The 15,331-nt window shown below is 40.5% G+C and overlaps 1 non-coding gene across 1 annotated transcript; it reads left to right on the top strand.

Annotated features, from left to right (window-relative positions):
- The first annotated feature begins 12,765 nt into the window (after nt 1-12,765).
- LOC114087844 (U6 spliceosomal RNA) lies at nt 12,766-12,868 on the top strand. Its single transcript, XR_003581903.2, has one exon. It is a non-coding gene; the product is annotated as a U6 spliceosomal RNA (small nuclear RNA).
- Nucleotides 12,869-15,331: the final 2,463 nt, after the last annotated feature.

The following is a 15,331-nucleotide window of genomic DNA, read 5'->3' on the forward strand; positions in this document are numbered from 1 at the left end:
CACTTGACTCACACATGTGAGGTCCTGACTTCGATCCTCAGCAACACATAAAATATACATAAGTAAATAAACAAACAAACAAATAGAAGCTATTGTGTCCATCTGCAATTAAAAAATATTTTTAAAAAATAAATTTTAATATTTAAAAGACTGTCTTTTCAGAGATAAATAAAAATACATATTGCCAGGGCTGGGGATACTATGAAGCTGGTATCATCCTGATACCAAAACCAGGCAGAGACACATCAAGGAAAGAAATTTTCAGACCAATATCCCTGATGAACATTGATGCAGAAATTCTCAATAAAATTCTGGCAAAACACATACAAAAACATATTTTTTTTTAAAATAGTGCACCAAGATCAACTCGAGTTCATTCCAGGAATGTAAGGTTGATGCAACATACAGAAATCAATAAATATAATTCATCTTATCAACAGACTTATAGATAAGAATCTTATGATTATATCAATTGATGCAGAGAAAGCATTTGACAAAATACAGCACCCTTTCATGTTCAAAACACCAGATAAACTAGGGATAATAGGACATACCTCAACATTGTAAAAGCTATGCTAAACCCAAGGCCAACATCATTCTAAATGGAGAAAAACTGGAAGCATTCCCTCTAAAAACTGGAACAAGACAGGGATGCCCTCTTTTACCACTTCTATTCAACGCAGACCTTGAAACTCTAGCCAAAGCAATTACATAAAAGAAATTGAAGGGCTATGTATAGGAAAAGAAGAACTCAAACTATCATTATTTGCTGATGATATGATTCTATACTTAGAGGATCCAAAAAACTCTACCAGAAAACTTCTAGAATTAATTAATGAATTCAGCAAAGTAGCAGGATATAAAATCAATACCCATAAATCAAATACATTTCTATATATCAGTGATGAATCCTCTGAAAGAGAAATTAGGAAAACTACTCCAGTCACAATAGCCTCAAAAAAATAAAATAAAATACTTGGGAATCAACTTAACAAATGAGGTAAAAGACCTCTACAATGAAAAATACAGAACACTAAAGAAAGAAATTGAAGAAGACCTTGGATGATGGAAAGATCTCCTATGCTCTTGGATAGGCAAAATTAATATTGTCAAAATGGCCATACTACCCAAAGTGCTATACAGAGTCAATGCAATTCCAATTAAAACCCCAATGTCATTCCTTATAGATACAGAAAAAGAAATCATGAAATTCATTGGAAAAATAAGAGACTCAGAATAGCCAAAGCAATCCTTAGCAAGAAAAGTGAAGCAGAAAGCACCACAATACCAGACCTTAAACTATACTACAAAGCTATAGTAACTAAAATAGCATGATATTGGCACCAAAATAGACATGTAGACCAATGGTACAGAATAAAAGACACAGAGACAAACCCACATAAATACAGTTATCTCATTCTAGGCAAAGGTGCCAAAAATATACAGTGGAAAAAAGATAGCCTCTTCAACAAATGGCATTGGGAGAATGGAAATCCATATGCAGCAAAATGAAAATAAACCCCTATCTCTCACCATGCAGAAAACTCAACTCAAAGTGGATCAAGGACCTAAGAATTAGTCCAGAGACCCTGCACCTAACAGAGGAAAAAGTAGGCCCAAATCTTCATCATGTCAGATTAGGCCCCAATTTCCTTAACAAGACTCCTAAAACACAAGAAATAAAATCAAGAATTAATAAATGGGATGAACTCAAACTAAAAAGCTTCTTCTCAGCAAAAGAAACAATCAATGAGGTGAACAGAGAGCCCATATCTTGGGAGCAAATTTTTGCCACACACACACATCAGACAGAGCACTTATCTCCAGGATACATAAAGAACTCAAAAAACTTACCACCAAAAAAAACAACCGAATCAATAAATGGGCTAAGGAGCTGAACAGACACTTCTCAGAAGAAGATGTACACTCAGTTAACAAATATATAAAAAACATGTTCAACATCTCTAGTAATTAGAGAGATGCAAATTAAAACTACTCTAAGATTTCATCTTACTCCAATCAGAATGGCAGCTATTAAGAATACAAACAACAATAAGTGTTGGCGAGGATGTGGGGGAAAAGGCACACTCATACATCGCTGGTGGGACTGCAAATTGGTGCAGCCAATATGGAAAGCAGTATGGAGATTCCTTAGAAAACTTGGAATGGAACCATCATTTGACCTAGCCATCCCACTCCTCAGTCTATGCCCAAAGGACTTAAAATCAGCACACTATATATGGTAAGGCAGCCACATCAATGTTCATAGCAGCTGAATTCACAAGAGCTAAACTGTGGAAGCAACCTAGAGGCCCTTCAACAGATAAATGGATAAAGAGACTGTGGTATATATACACAATGGAATATTACTCAGCATTAAAAGAGAATAAAATTATGGCATTTGCAGGTAAATGGATGGAGTTGGAGAATACCATGCTAAGCGAAGGAAGCCAATCCCAAAAAAACCAAAGGCCAAACGTTCTCTCTGATAAGTGAAACCTGGTCCATAACGGGAAGCGGGACGCATGGGAAAAATGGAAGAATTTTGATTGGGCAAAGGGGAGGGAGAGGAAGGAGGGTGCCTAGGGGCAGGGTGCCTGGGAGCAGGAAAGATGGTGGAATGAGATGGACATCATTACCCTAGCTACACGTATGACTGCACATAGGGTGTGAGGCTACATCGTGTACACCATAGAAATGTAAAGTTGTGCTGCAATTGTGTACAGTGAATCAAAATGCATTCTGCTATCATATATACCTAATTAAAATAAATAAATTAAAGATATTGTGTCCACCTGCAACTAAAAATATTTTTTGATATTTATTTTTTAGAAGGAGTGGGATACAGTACCTTTATTTTGTTTATTTATTTTTATGTGATGATGAGGATCGAACCCAGGGCCTCGCACATGCTAGACGAGCACTCTACCACTGAGCCACAATCCCAGACCCTAAAAAATATTTTTTAATTCTTTTTTTAAATATTTATTTTTTAGTTGGATACAATATCTTTATTTATTTATTTTTATGTGGTGCTGCGGATCGAGCCCACATGCTAGGCGAGCACTCTACTGCTGAGCCACAACCCCAGTCCCTAAAAAATATTTTTAAAAAATTAATTTTACTACTTAAAAGAGAGTCTTTTCAGAGAAAAATTAAAATACATATTTCTGGGGCTGCGGATACAGCTCAGTTGGTAAAGTGCTTGCCTTACACACACAAGGCCCTGGGATCTAATGCCCAGCACCAAAATAAAAAAATATATATCTCGCCTGTTAGGTAGGAGGAATAAGTTCAAGAGATCTATTGTTCAACATGATGTCCACAGTAAATGAAAATATATTTTGAAAATCACTAAAAGATTAGATTTTAATTGTTCTCACCACAAATAAAATGATAAATATGTGAGGTGATGTGTATGTAAATTAGTTCAATTCAGCCATTCTACAATGTAAACATTTCAAAACATCCTGTTTTTTTTTTTTTTTAAAGAAAGAGTGAGAGAGAGAGAGGGTGAGAATTTTTTAATATTTATTTTTTAGGGAGAAGATGGCCGCGAATAGAGTGCATCACACCCCGTGTACCGCGACACTGTGCAGGTGAATAACGAGTTAGAACGACAAAAACCTATCTTGTCAGGAATTTACAGCAAAATCAGGGTGCACCGAAACCTAGAGGAAGGATTTCCATCACCGAGGACCGGTTATTGAATCTTAAACGCGAGCCAACTGTGCAACCGGAGATCCAGGCTGACTGATCCGCCGCTCGCCACGTGGCCCGCCCCGCGGCTACAGACTGCGGGGCACCGCCAAGAAGCGACCAGCAAGCAGAGAGAAACGGTGCTATGGATTCTGTGGAGTCCTGCCAGCTGTGCCCTCACTGAGCTCCAGGCTGAGTTTGGGGTTTGAGACGGGGAAGGAAGCGGTCCAGTTCTATCCCCCACAACGGAAAGTCCACCAAGGAAGCCAGCGGCCACCATTTGGAGAGCTGACGTCACCACCGCCAGTTTCAGACAGATTGCAACAATAAAACAGGTGTGTGTTACTCAGCCCATCTCCCATACAGCGGGGAATTTGCATAAAATCTCTCCAGGATTTCCGGGGGAGGGATTATCAGAACGAGCATACATAGAGACGCGGGGAAAGGTAGAGACACCTGACCTCCAACTCCCCCTCCCATCAGCGGCGAAAATGAAACCTGTCTTGCTGGCTCTGGGGGAGGGGCAAGCGGTAAAAATCAAAACAATAGGGTGCCGATTCCCAATAGCCACCCTCCACACCCAACAAACCGCAGGCCCAGAGAACAGTTTGAACTGCCGAGAGGCATCACACAGGGGAAGGCCGGGCTAGCAGGAGAAGCCAGGGGACTAGAGGCCAGGCCCTCGCGACTGGGCGGCTAGAGACCGCCCGCCCACCGGTGACTGACCACCCACCCACTGCCCGCGCAACTGGGTGGCTAGAGACGGCCCGCCAGCCGGCGACCACCCGCCCGCTCCCCGCACGACTGGGCGGCTGGAGACCGCCCGCCCGCCAGCAACCAATTGCCTGTCCGCTGCCCGCGCGACTGGGTGGCTAGAGACCGCCCACCTGCCGGCGAACAACCGCCCGCTGCCCGCGCGACTGGGCGGCTGAAGACCACCCGCCCGCCGGCGACCGATCGCCAGTCCGCTGCCCGCGCAACTGGGCGGCTAGAGACCGCCCGCTTGCCGGTGACCGCCCGCGGCCCCCGCGACTGGGCGGCTGGAGACCGGGCAGCTGGAGACCGACCGCCCGTCCGCCGGCGACCGGGTGGCTAGACCCCGAGGTGCGGCCCAGCAGGTACGGCGCAGAGACTCTAGGAAGAGGTCTATAGCCAGGCTTTCATGAAGTAGACAACCAGGAGCTAAAACCAACCAGAGACAGACCAGTCCCACCCCTCCCTTTGGACACCCCGGCAAGGAGCCTGGGGCCCGCCATAGCAGAGAGGTGACATCACCGGAGTTCGGCCGACGGAATTCCTTCCCAGCGGAATCCACTTTAGCAGGAGAGAGCAGAAACACAGCAATCAAACAGAGCTGGAAACTAACGTGAACAACATGAAAAAACAAGGGAAAAAAGGATTACAAACAATGCAGGACAACTTAAATCTACAGGAGGACCTAGAAGCATCAGAAACATGGATAGGGAAAGAACTCAAGGCATACCTAACTCAGATGGAATGGAATATTAGAGAAGACATGAGACAGCAAGTCCAAGCAATGAAAGTATATTTTGAAAACGAATTAAACAAACAAATTCAAATGGCAAAAAACAAGCTTTACCAGGAGACAGAGATTTAAAAAAAAATCAAACAGTAATCCTAGAAATGCAGGAAACTATAAACCAAATTAAAAACTCAAATGAGAATATTACAAATAGACTAGATCAAGTAGAAGTCAGAACATCAGATAATGAAGACAAAGTTTATCAACTTGAAAAGAATATAGTCAACACAGAAAGGATGCTTAAATCTCACGAGCAATCTATTCAAGAGATATGGGATGTCATAAAAAAAACAAACTTGAGAGTCATTGGGATAGAAGAAGGTACAGAGGTTCAAACCAAAGGAATGGACAACCTATTAAATGAAATAATTCTAGAAAACTTCCCAGAGATGAAAGATGGAATGGATTGCCAAATCCTGGAAGCTTACAGGACCCCAAACATTCAAAACCGTAATAGACCAACTCCAAGACATATAATTATGAAGATAGCCAACATACAGAACAAGGAGAGAATATTAAAAGCTACAAGAGAAAGGAGGCAGATTACATTCAGGGGTAAACCAATTAGGTTAACGACTGATTTTTCATCACAGACTTTGAAAGCAAGAAGATCCTGGAACAATGTATTTCAAAGGCTGAAAAATAATGGATTCCAACCAAGAATACTGTATCCAGAAAAATTAAGCTTCAGATTTGACAATGAAATTAAAATATTTCACGATAAACAAAAGCTAAAAGAATTCGCAGCCAGAAAACCAGCACCGCAAAGCATTTTGAGCAAAATACTACAAGAAGAGTAATTGAAAAATAGCGCCCAAAACTAACAGTGGGAGGTATCTCAGTAAAGGGGGAGAAAAATAACGAAAGAGGAAAAACTAGCCAAACTAAAATAAATAATTAAATAAACATGACTGGAATTACAAACCATATTTCAATTGTAACCTTAAATGTTAATGGCCTAAATTCACCAATCAAGAGACATAGGCTAGTAACCTGGATTAAAAAAACAAATCCAACAATATGCTGCCTTCAGGAGACGCATATGATAGGAAAAGACACACACAGGCTGAAGGTGAAAGGTTGGGAAAAATCATACTACTCACATGGCCCTCAGAAGCAAGCAGGAGTGGCCATACTCATATTGAATAAAATCAACTTCAAACCTAAGTTAATCAAAAGGGATAAAGAAGGACACTATATACTGTTAAAAGGAACCATCCACCAACAAGACATAACAATTATCAATTTGTATGCACCAAACAATGGTGCTGCAACGTTCATAAAACAAACTCTCCTCAAGTTCAAGAGTCAAATAGACCATAACACAATAATTATGGGTGACTTCAACACACCGCTCTCTCCATTGGACAGATCCTCCAGACAAAAGCTGAATAAAGAAACTATAGAACTCAATAACACAGTCAATAACCTAGACTTAACTGACATATATAGAATATATCAACCATCATCAAGTGGATACACGTTCTTCTCAGCAGCACATGGATCCTACTCAAAGATAGACCATGTATTATGCCATAGGGCAACTCTTAGTAAATATAAAGGGGTGGAGATAATACCATGCACCATATCTGATCATAATGGAATGAAACTGGAAATCAATGATAAAAGAAGGAAGGAAAAATCCTGCATCACCTGGAAAATGAACAATATGTTACTGAATGATCAATGGGTTACAGAAGACATAAAGGAGGAAATAAAAAAATTCTTAGAGATGAATGACAATACAGACACAACATACTGGAATCTATGGGACACAATGAAAGCAGTTTTAAGAGGGAAATTCATTTCCTGGAGTTCTTTCCTCAAAAAAAAAAAAAAAAAAACCAACAAATAAATGAACTCACACTACACCTCAAAACCCTAGAAAAGGAAGAGCAAAACAACAGCAAATGTAGTAGAAGACAAGAAATAATTAAAATCAGAGCAGAAATCAACGAAATTGAAACAAAAAAAAACCATTGAAAAAATTGATAAAACTAAAAGTTGGTTGAAAAAATAAATAAGATCGACAGGCCCTTAGCCATGCTAATGAAGAGAAGAGGAGAGAGAACTCAAATTACTAACATACGGGATGAAAAAGGCAATATCACAACAGACACTACAGAAATACAGAAGATAATTAGAAAGTATTTTGAAACCCTATATTCCAATAAAATAGAAGATAGTGAAGATATCGATAAATTTCTTAAGTCATACGATCTGCCCAGATTGAGTCAGGAAGACACACACAATTTAAACAGACCAATAACAAAGGAAGAAACAGAAGAAGCCATCAAAAAACTACCAACCAAGAAAAGCCCTGGACCAGATGGGTATACAGCGGAGTTTTACAAAACCTTCAAAGAAGAATTAATACCAATACTTTTCAAGCTATTTCAAGAAATAGAAAAAGAAGGAGCTCTTCCAAATTCATTCTATGAGGCCAACATCACCCTGATCCCGAAACCAGACAAAGACACTTCAAAGAAAGAAAACTACAGACCAATATCTCTATTGAACTTGGATGCAAAAATTCTCAATAAAATCCTGGCGAATCGAATACAAAAGCATATCAAAAAAATTGTGCACCATGATCAAGTAGGATTCATCCCTGGGATGCAAGGTTGGTTCAATATACGGAAATCAATAAATGCTATACACCACATCAATAGACTTAAAGATAAGAACCATATGATCATCTCGATAGATGCAGAAAAAGCATTCGACAAAGTACAGCATCCCTTTATGTTCAAAACACTAGAAAAACTAGGGATAACAGGAACTTACCTCAACATTGTAAAAGCTATATATGCTAAACCTCAGGCTAGCATCATCCTAAACGGAGAAAAACTGAAGGCATTCCCTCTAAAATCTGGAACAAAACAGGGATGCCCTCTCTCACCACTTCTATTCAATTTAGTTCTTGAAATACTAGCCAGAGCAATTAGACAGACAAAAGAAATTAAAGGCATAAAAATAGGAAAAGAAGAACTTAAATTATCACTATTTGCGGATGATATGATAATATATCTAACAGACCCAAAAGGGTCTACAAAGAAACTGCTAGAGTTAATAAATGAATTCAGCAAAGTGGCAGGATATAAACATCAACACACATAAATCAAAGGCATTTCTGTATATCAGTGACAAAACTTCTGAAACGGAAATGAGGAAAAACACTCCATTGACAATATCCTCAAAGAAAATAAGATACTTGGGAATCAACCTAACAAAAGAGGTGAAAGATTTATACAATGAAAACTACAGAACCCTAAAGAGAGAGATAGAAGAAGATCTTAGAAGATGGAAAAATGTACCCTATTCATGGATAAGCAGAACTAACATCATCAAAATGGCGATATTACCCAAAGTTCTCTACAGGTTTAATGCGATGCCAATCAAAATCCCAACAGCATTTCTTGTAGAAGTAGATAAAGCAATCATGAAATTCATATGGAAAAACAAAAGACCCAGAATAGCAAAAGCAATTCTAAGCAGGAAGTGTGAATCTGGAGGTATAGCGATACCAGATTTCAAACTGTACTACAGAGCAATAGTAACAAAAACAGCATGGTACTGGTACCAAAACAGGCGGGTGGAACAATGGTACAGAATAGAGGACACAGAGACCAATCCACAAAATTACAACTATCTTATATTTGATAAAGGGGCTAAAAGCATGCAATGGAGGAAGGATAGCATCTTCAACAAATGGTGCTGGGAAAACTGGAAATCCATATGCAACAAAATGAAACTGAACCCCTTTCTCTCGCCATGCACAAAAGTTAACTCAAAATGGATCAAAGAGCTTGATATCAAATCAGAGACTCTGCGCCTGATAGAAGTAAAAGTTGGCTCCAATCTACATATTGTGGGGTCGGGCTCCAAATTCCTTAATAGGACGCCCATAGCCCAAGAGTTAATAACAAGAATAAACAAATGGGACTTACTTAAACTAAAAAGTTTTTTCTCAGCAAGAGAAACAATAAGAGAGGTAAATAGAGAGCCTACATCCTGGAAACAAATTTTTACCCCTCACACTTCAGATAGAGCCCTAATATCCAGAATATACAAAGAACTCAAAAAATTAAACAATAAGATAACAAATAACCCAATCAACAAATGGGCCAAGGACCTGAACAGACACTTCTCAGAGGAGGACATACAATCAATCAACAAGTACATGAAAAAATGCTCACCATCTCTAGCAGTCAGAGAAATGCAAATCAAAACCACCCTAAGATACCATCTTACTCCAGTAAGATTGGCAGCCATTATGAAGTCAAACAACAATAAGTGCTGGCGAGGATGTGGGGAAAAGGGTACACTTGTACACTGCTGGTGGGACTGCAAATTGGTGAGGCCAATTTGGAAAGCAGTATGGAGATTCCTGGGAAAGCTGGGAATGGATCCACCATTTGACCCAGCTATCACCCTTCTCGGACTATTCCCTGAGGATCTTAAAAGAGCGTACTATAGGGATACTGCCACATCAATGATCATAGCAGCACAATTCACAATAGCTAGACTGTGGAACCAACCTAGATGCCCTTCAATAGATGAATGGATAAAAAAAAAATGTGGCATTTATACACAATGGAGTATTACGCAGCACTAAAAAATGACAAAATCATGGAATTTGCAGGGAAATGGATGGCATTAGAGCAGATTATGCTAAGCGAAGCTAGCCAATCCTTAAAAAACAAATGCCAAATGTCTTCCTTGATATAAAGAGAGCAACTAAGAACAGAACAGGGAGGAAGAGCATGAGGAAAAGATTAACATTAAACAGAGACGAGTGGGAGGAGAGAAAGGGAGAGAGAAGGGAAATCGTATGGAAATGGTAGGAGACCCTCAATGTTACACAAAATTACATATAAGAGGTTGTGAGGGGAAAGGGGGGGAACAAGTGAGAGAATTGAACAACAGCAGATGAGGTAGAGAGGGAAGATGGGAGGGGAGGGGAGGGGGGATAGTAGGGGATAGGAAAGGTAGAAGAATACAACAGTCACTAATATGCCATTTTGTAAAAATGTGAATGTGAAACCGATGTGATTCTGCAATTTGTATTTGGGGTAAAAATGGGAGTTCATAACCCACTTGAGTCAAATGTATGAAAGATGATATGTCATGAGCTTTGTAATGTTTTGAACAACCAATAAAAAAAATAAAAAATAAAAAAGTATTTATTTTTTAGTTTTCAGTGGCCACAACATCTTTGTTTGTATGTGGTGCTGAGGATCGAACCCAGTCCACCCGCATGCCAGGCAAGCGCGCTACCGCTTGAGCCACATCCCCAGCCCTCAAAACATCCTGTTGTATATAATAAATATTAATTTGTCAATAAAAAATATAAAATATCAAAAAAATACATGCTGAGTTACAAAACCATACTTAAGATGAAACTTCATCAGACTAAATTCCCTTCATAGCACAATAAAATCAAAAGCAATTTTTTAAAAATAGAACCTAATGTTCTCAGATCAAGGAGATTAAACACACTCATCTCTGAACAGTGAGGTTGATCTACCATGGCATAGTAGGATAAATGGTATAATCCTCTGACAGAACAATTTGGTGGCTCATTTCAAATCCATAATAATATTTGTGCACTTTGTCTCACTAAAAGGGTTACTGGGGATTTATCCTAAGGAAATACCCCAAAAGAAAGAACACTATTTCCCTGCCACAATCACTGCAGAGTTATTTATAATTTTAAAAATCATAGGTTCAAAATTATAAGCAGAGAACAGAAAATTATGTTACATTTACACAATAAAATGTTTTACAAACTATTTAAACAATAGTATGAGCTTGTAATTGCATAAAAAATTTATGATACATTAATAAGTAAAAATTAAAAGTATAGGAATGAATAAGCCAATTATGATACAATGTGATAGAGTATTTGAGAAAAGTTTTAAGTGTCATGAAGACTAGAGCCATACCATTAAAAAGAAAGAAAGAAAGAAATCCTAATGCTATAAAAAAGACAATAGGAAGAAGAAACATTGCAAAGGGAAGAAATGCAGAAATGTGATTCCTGGGATTTGCTGTGAGTAGGGAGAGAATACATTTTTCTACTCTGACTCTCTCCCTTTGAATCTAGGTGCAGAAGGTGGCTCTAAGAATTTGACCTATGACCTAAGGCTTAAAAAAAAAAAAAAACTTTCTTTTCAAAGTTTTGCCACTTTTTTTTGTTTTTTGTTTGTTTGTTTGTACCAGGTATTGAACCCAGGGACGCTTAACCACTGAGCCACATCCCAACCCCTTTTATATTTTATTTAGAGACAGGGTCTTGCTGAGTTGCTTAGGGCCTTGCTAAATTGTTGAGGCTGGCTTTGAACTCGCGATCCTCCTGCCTCTGCCTCCCAAGCCACTGGGATTAAAGATGCACACCACCATGCCTGGCCTTGCCACATTATTACTGACCTGGGACAGCAAAGTCACTTTGTTTAGAAAACCCCCTAATAGGCCTTTGGACATAAACCAGACTCTCCCCTCCCACCACAAGATCTGGAGGGAGGGGACTGGGAAGTGGTGGGAATATGGGAGATAGATGGCTATTGAGAGAGAGAACCTGGCAGAGAGGAGAAGGAAGAACCATCTAGAAGGAAGCGAGGAGAGGGGAAGCCAGTTCTGGTGGCAGGCAGGCACCAGAGGGACTCTGCGAACTTCCCAAGTGGGAACTGAATTCAGTGAATGAGTCTTGGCTGAGGCAAGCGGAGCAGTGGCCACCCGCCCCCCAGGTGAAATGGGCAATCCACACAGGACATCCAGATGGTGGCCTTGGCTTCACTAGAGTGATTTCCTGTTTAATTATATGTGTTCAAAGATGAGATGACACTCAAGGAAACAACCTGATGGGACAGGATCTGGCTTGTGCTTGAGTCTAGCTCTTGCTTTTCCCTTGTTTATCCACTAAAAAGCAAGTTCAGAGCATTTTTTTTAAAGAGAAAGTGAGAGAGAGAGAGAGAATTTTAATATTTATTTTTTAGTCTTTGGCGGACACAACATCTTTGTTTGTATGTGGTGCTGAGGATCGAACCCGGGCCGCACGCATGCCAGGCAAGCACACTACCGCTTGAGCCACATCCCCAGCCCAAGCTCAGAGCATTTTAAGTAGAAATGATTAACCTAAGGGCATCTATTATTATGAAATTAACATAAGCTATATGAGAAGCAAATTCATAACAAAATAATTTCATAAACACAAGCTAGGAATTCTTAGTTTCACATATTTTATGAATACACTTAAGATTATTTTTTGTTTTTTGGTTTTGGTTTTGGTTTTGCAATGCTGGATCAAACCCAGGCCTCACAAATGCCCGGTACGCTCTCTACCACTGAACTGTATCCTCAGCCCTAACATTTCTTAAGTTTCTTAAGTTTTATAAAATTTACTATAAAATGGTGAAAACATCAAAAATATAAAAAGCATAACTTTGTTTTAGTAAATATTCTGCATTATCACTAGGGGAAAGAATCTCTCAGAATATGGTATGCTACAATCATGTTAGCTCTTGCTTTGGCAACACATATACCCAAACAGAAACAATATAGAAAAGACTAGCATGGTCTCTGTAGGAGGCTGACAGGCAAATTCATGAAGCATTTCAAAAATTTCACAAAATTTGTGAAACTTTTGTGATTTTGTAATTTGAAGATCACCATTTACTAACCGGTGTTGTCTGCCGATTTCTGTCTTCCTTTATCATACCCTGCACTGAGCCCCAATGGGGGACCAAGCTTACCTTTGAGCCCGGAGGGGGAGCCAAGCCAAGGAAGGAATAGATAATATTCTCTTCTTTTGCAGAGAAGAAGGAGTCAAAATCCTGGAAACAAAGAAAGGAAATGTTTAAACCCACTGTACACTGTGAGCCAATATATTGACATAAATGTGTCCTTTTTATTTATTATCGTTAGTTAGAAACTAAAATATAAGGTTATCCCAGATTACTTTGTCAAAGATGACTAAGCCCAAAAGTTAAGAAATTTAAGCATATACTTTACATCTGCTTTCACACAGATGTGCCAATATAGCACAGTGAAAATTCACACACACACACACACACACACACACACTCACATACACAACTGTATGCTCAGGAATTGCTGGCAGGATTCAAGTACATACAGTAAATGGCTTTTCCAAAAGTCTTACATCTTTAACTGGTTTAGTTCTCACTTGTAGCTTTGGACCCCAATCAGTCTCGACAGACCACACAGGATTTCCCTCCTGCTACCATGGGGCTCTGGGAGCCCAGACCCAACCCGTGGCCCCAGACGGAAATCTGATGCTCGTGAAGCTGCACCCCACCCAGGCCCCAACAGGGTCAGTCCTTGGCGCAGGCCCAGCCCTACACCTACTCTCCAGTAATGGGATTGTCAGTAGCTCAGAGGAGGTTTTCAATGATTAAAACATAAAAGATACCCTCCAGACTGCTTTAGTTCTACCATCTTTGTCATCAGGGCTGAGATGCCATCTCAGCAGCATGACAGAAGGACTCACAGTTCCAACAGGACAGGGCTCAACCAGCTCAGCTACAGCTTTGCCTACCCGACTCTTAGGGTGTGTCAGGAAGCTTAAAGCCAAATCCCCACCGCAGTTAGAGGGAAGAAACTGTTACATATTCCTGTGTATTCATCTCTTCCAAAGCGCTGTCACTCTCATTCAATTCTTTTATACTGAATGCACTTTTGGGAACTGCCTCCAATCTTGGTTGAAGGGTATTCAACCAAGAGTATCATAGTGGCCTCCAGCCCCACCCACCAAGCCCCAGCCTGCGTGCTGGTGAGTGCACTGGCTGGGACTGTGGCCCAAGGCAGGGCTTATGTACCAACCACGTTACTCTGACCTGAAGATTTGGGTGTTTGAGGCATTAAGGTAGGAGCCTTAGCTGTCCATGTAATTGTCATCGATATGTCTGGAACCACGAACTACAATGACAGTAATCGTGGAACTCTGTTTCTGAAAACACTAACAGCTGAACGCCTGCAAGGAGAATTTTGTGCTGTTGCAGTTGTGGCTGATGACATGGAGTTCAGAGCACGTGTTCTCACCCTTAGCAGCGCCTATGTACAGCGCTTCCCGTGAGGCGAGGGGCGGACAGGGCTTCAGAAGCGGAAACAGATGTTCTCCATCCTGGTATATCCCAAGAGGTCCTAAGTGACATGTACACACCAAGGCCTAAAAAGCCACTAACTTAATGATGTCATCATCTGTCCTATCTGGGGAGAGTCTTGGTATCCAGAAGTTTTTTAAATAAACTCTCTTCTCAATTCCTTGTATCCAGAGTTTTGTTTTTTTTTTAATAAACTCTCTTCTCAGAAGTATGATGTGTCTAGTGCTGATGAAAACAATGGTCAACCAATAAGAAAGCATTGTCTCAAAATGCATCACCCCCTTGGAAGTGCTGCAGACACCCAGGATGAAGAATGGAAGAAACCAGAGATCAGGATGACGGAGTGCACAGACATCTATACCACAGGGCCAGGGGGACCAAAATTGTCCTGGGACAAAGCCCAGGGGGCAGGCAGTGATTTGAAAGAGCTGGGGAAAGCCAGGCATGGTGGTGCACACCTGTAATCCTAGCAGCTCGGGAGGCTAAGGCAGGAGGATCACAAGTCTGAGCTACTTAGTGAGGCCCTAAGCAATTTAGAAAGACCCTGTCTCAAAATAAAATATAAAATGGATGTGGCTCAGTAACTCAGCACCCCTGGGTTTAATCCCTGATACCAAAAAAAAGAGAGAGAGAGAGCGAGTGAGCTGGGGAGCAAGAGGTTTAGAAAAGTACACTGATACAGGCAGGACGTAGAATCCATGGTGCCCTGAAATCAGCAGGCCCAGGGTACAGATCCTCAAGCCCTGACACTTGTGATGAGCACTGATGAGCAGACGTGAGGTGCCTGATAGCAGCCAGTGACCAAAGGTGCATCTGGCTTTCTGGTCACCCTCAGGAGCAAATGGGAAGATATCTCCTGGTGAAGGCAGGTTGAAGAAGCTTAAAAACTCCACAGGGAGGACAGGCCATTTGATTGTGAAATGTGCCAGAGCCCACTGGACGAACACCTGATAGCCCACATCCA

The sequence above is a fragment of the Marmota flaviventris genome, chromosome 8, assembly GCF_047511675.1.
Source record: "Marmota flaviventris isolate mMarFla1 chromosome 8, mMarFla1.hap1, whole genome shotgun sequence".
NCBI lineage: Eukaryota > Metazoa > Chordata > Mammalia > Rodentia > Sciuridae > Marmota > Marmota flaviventris.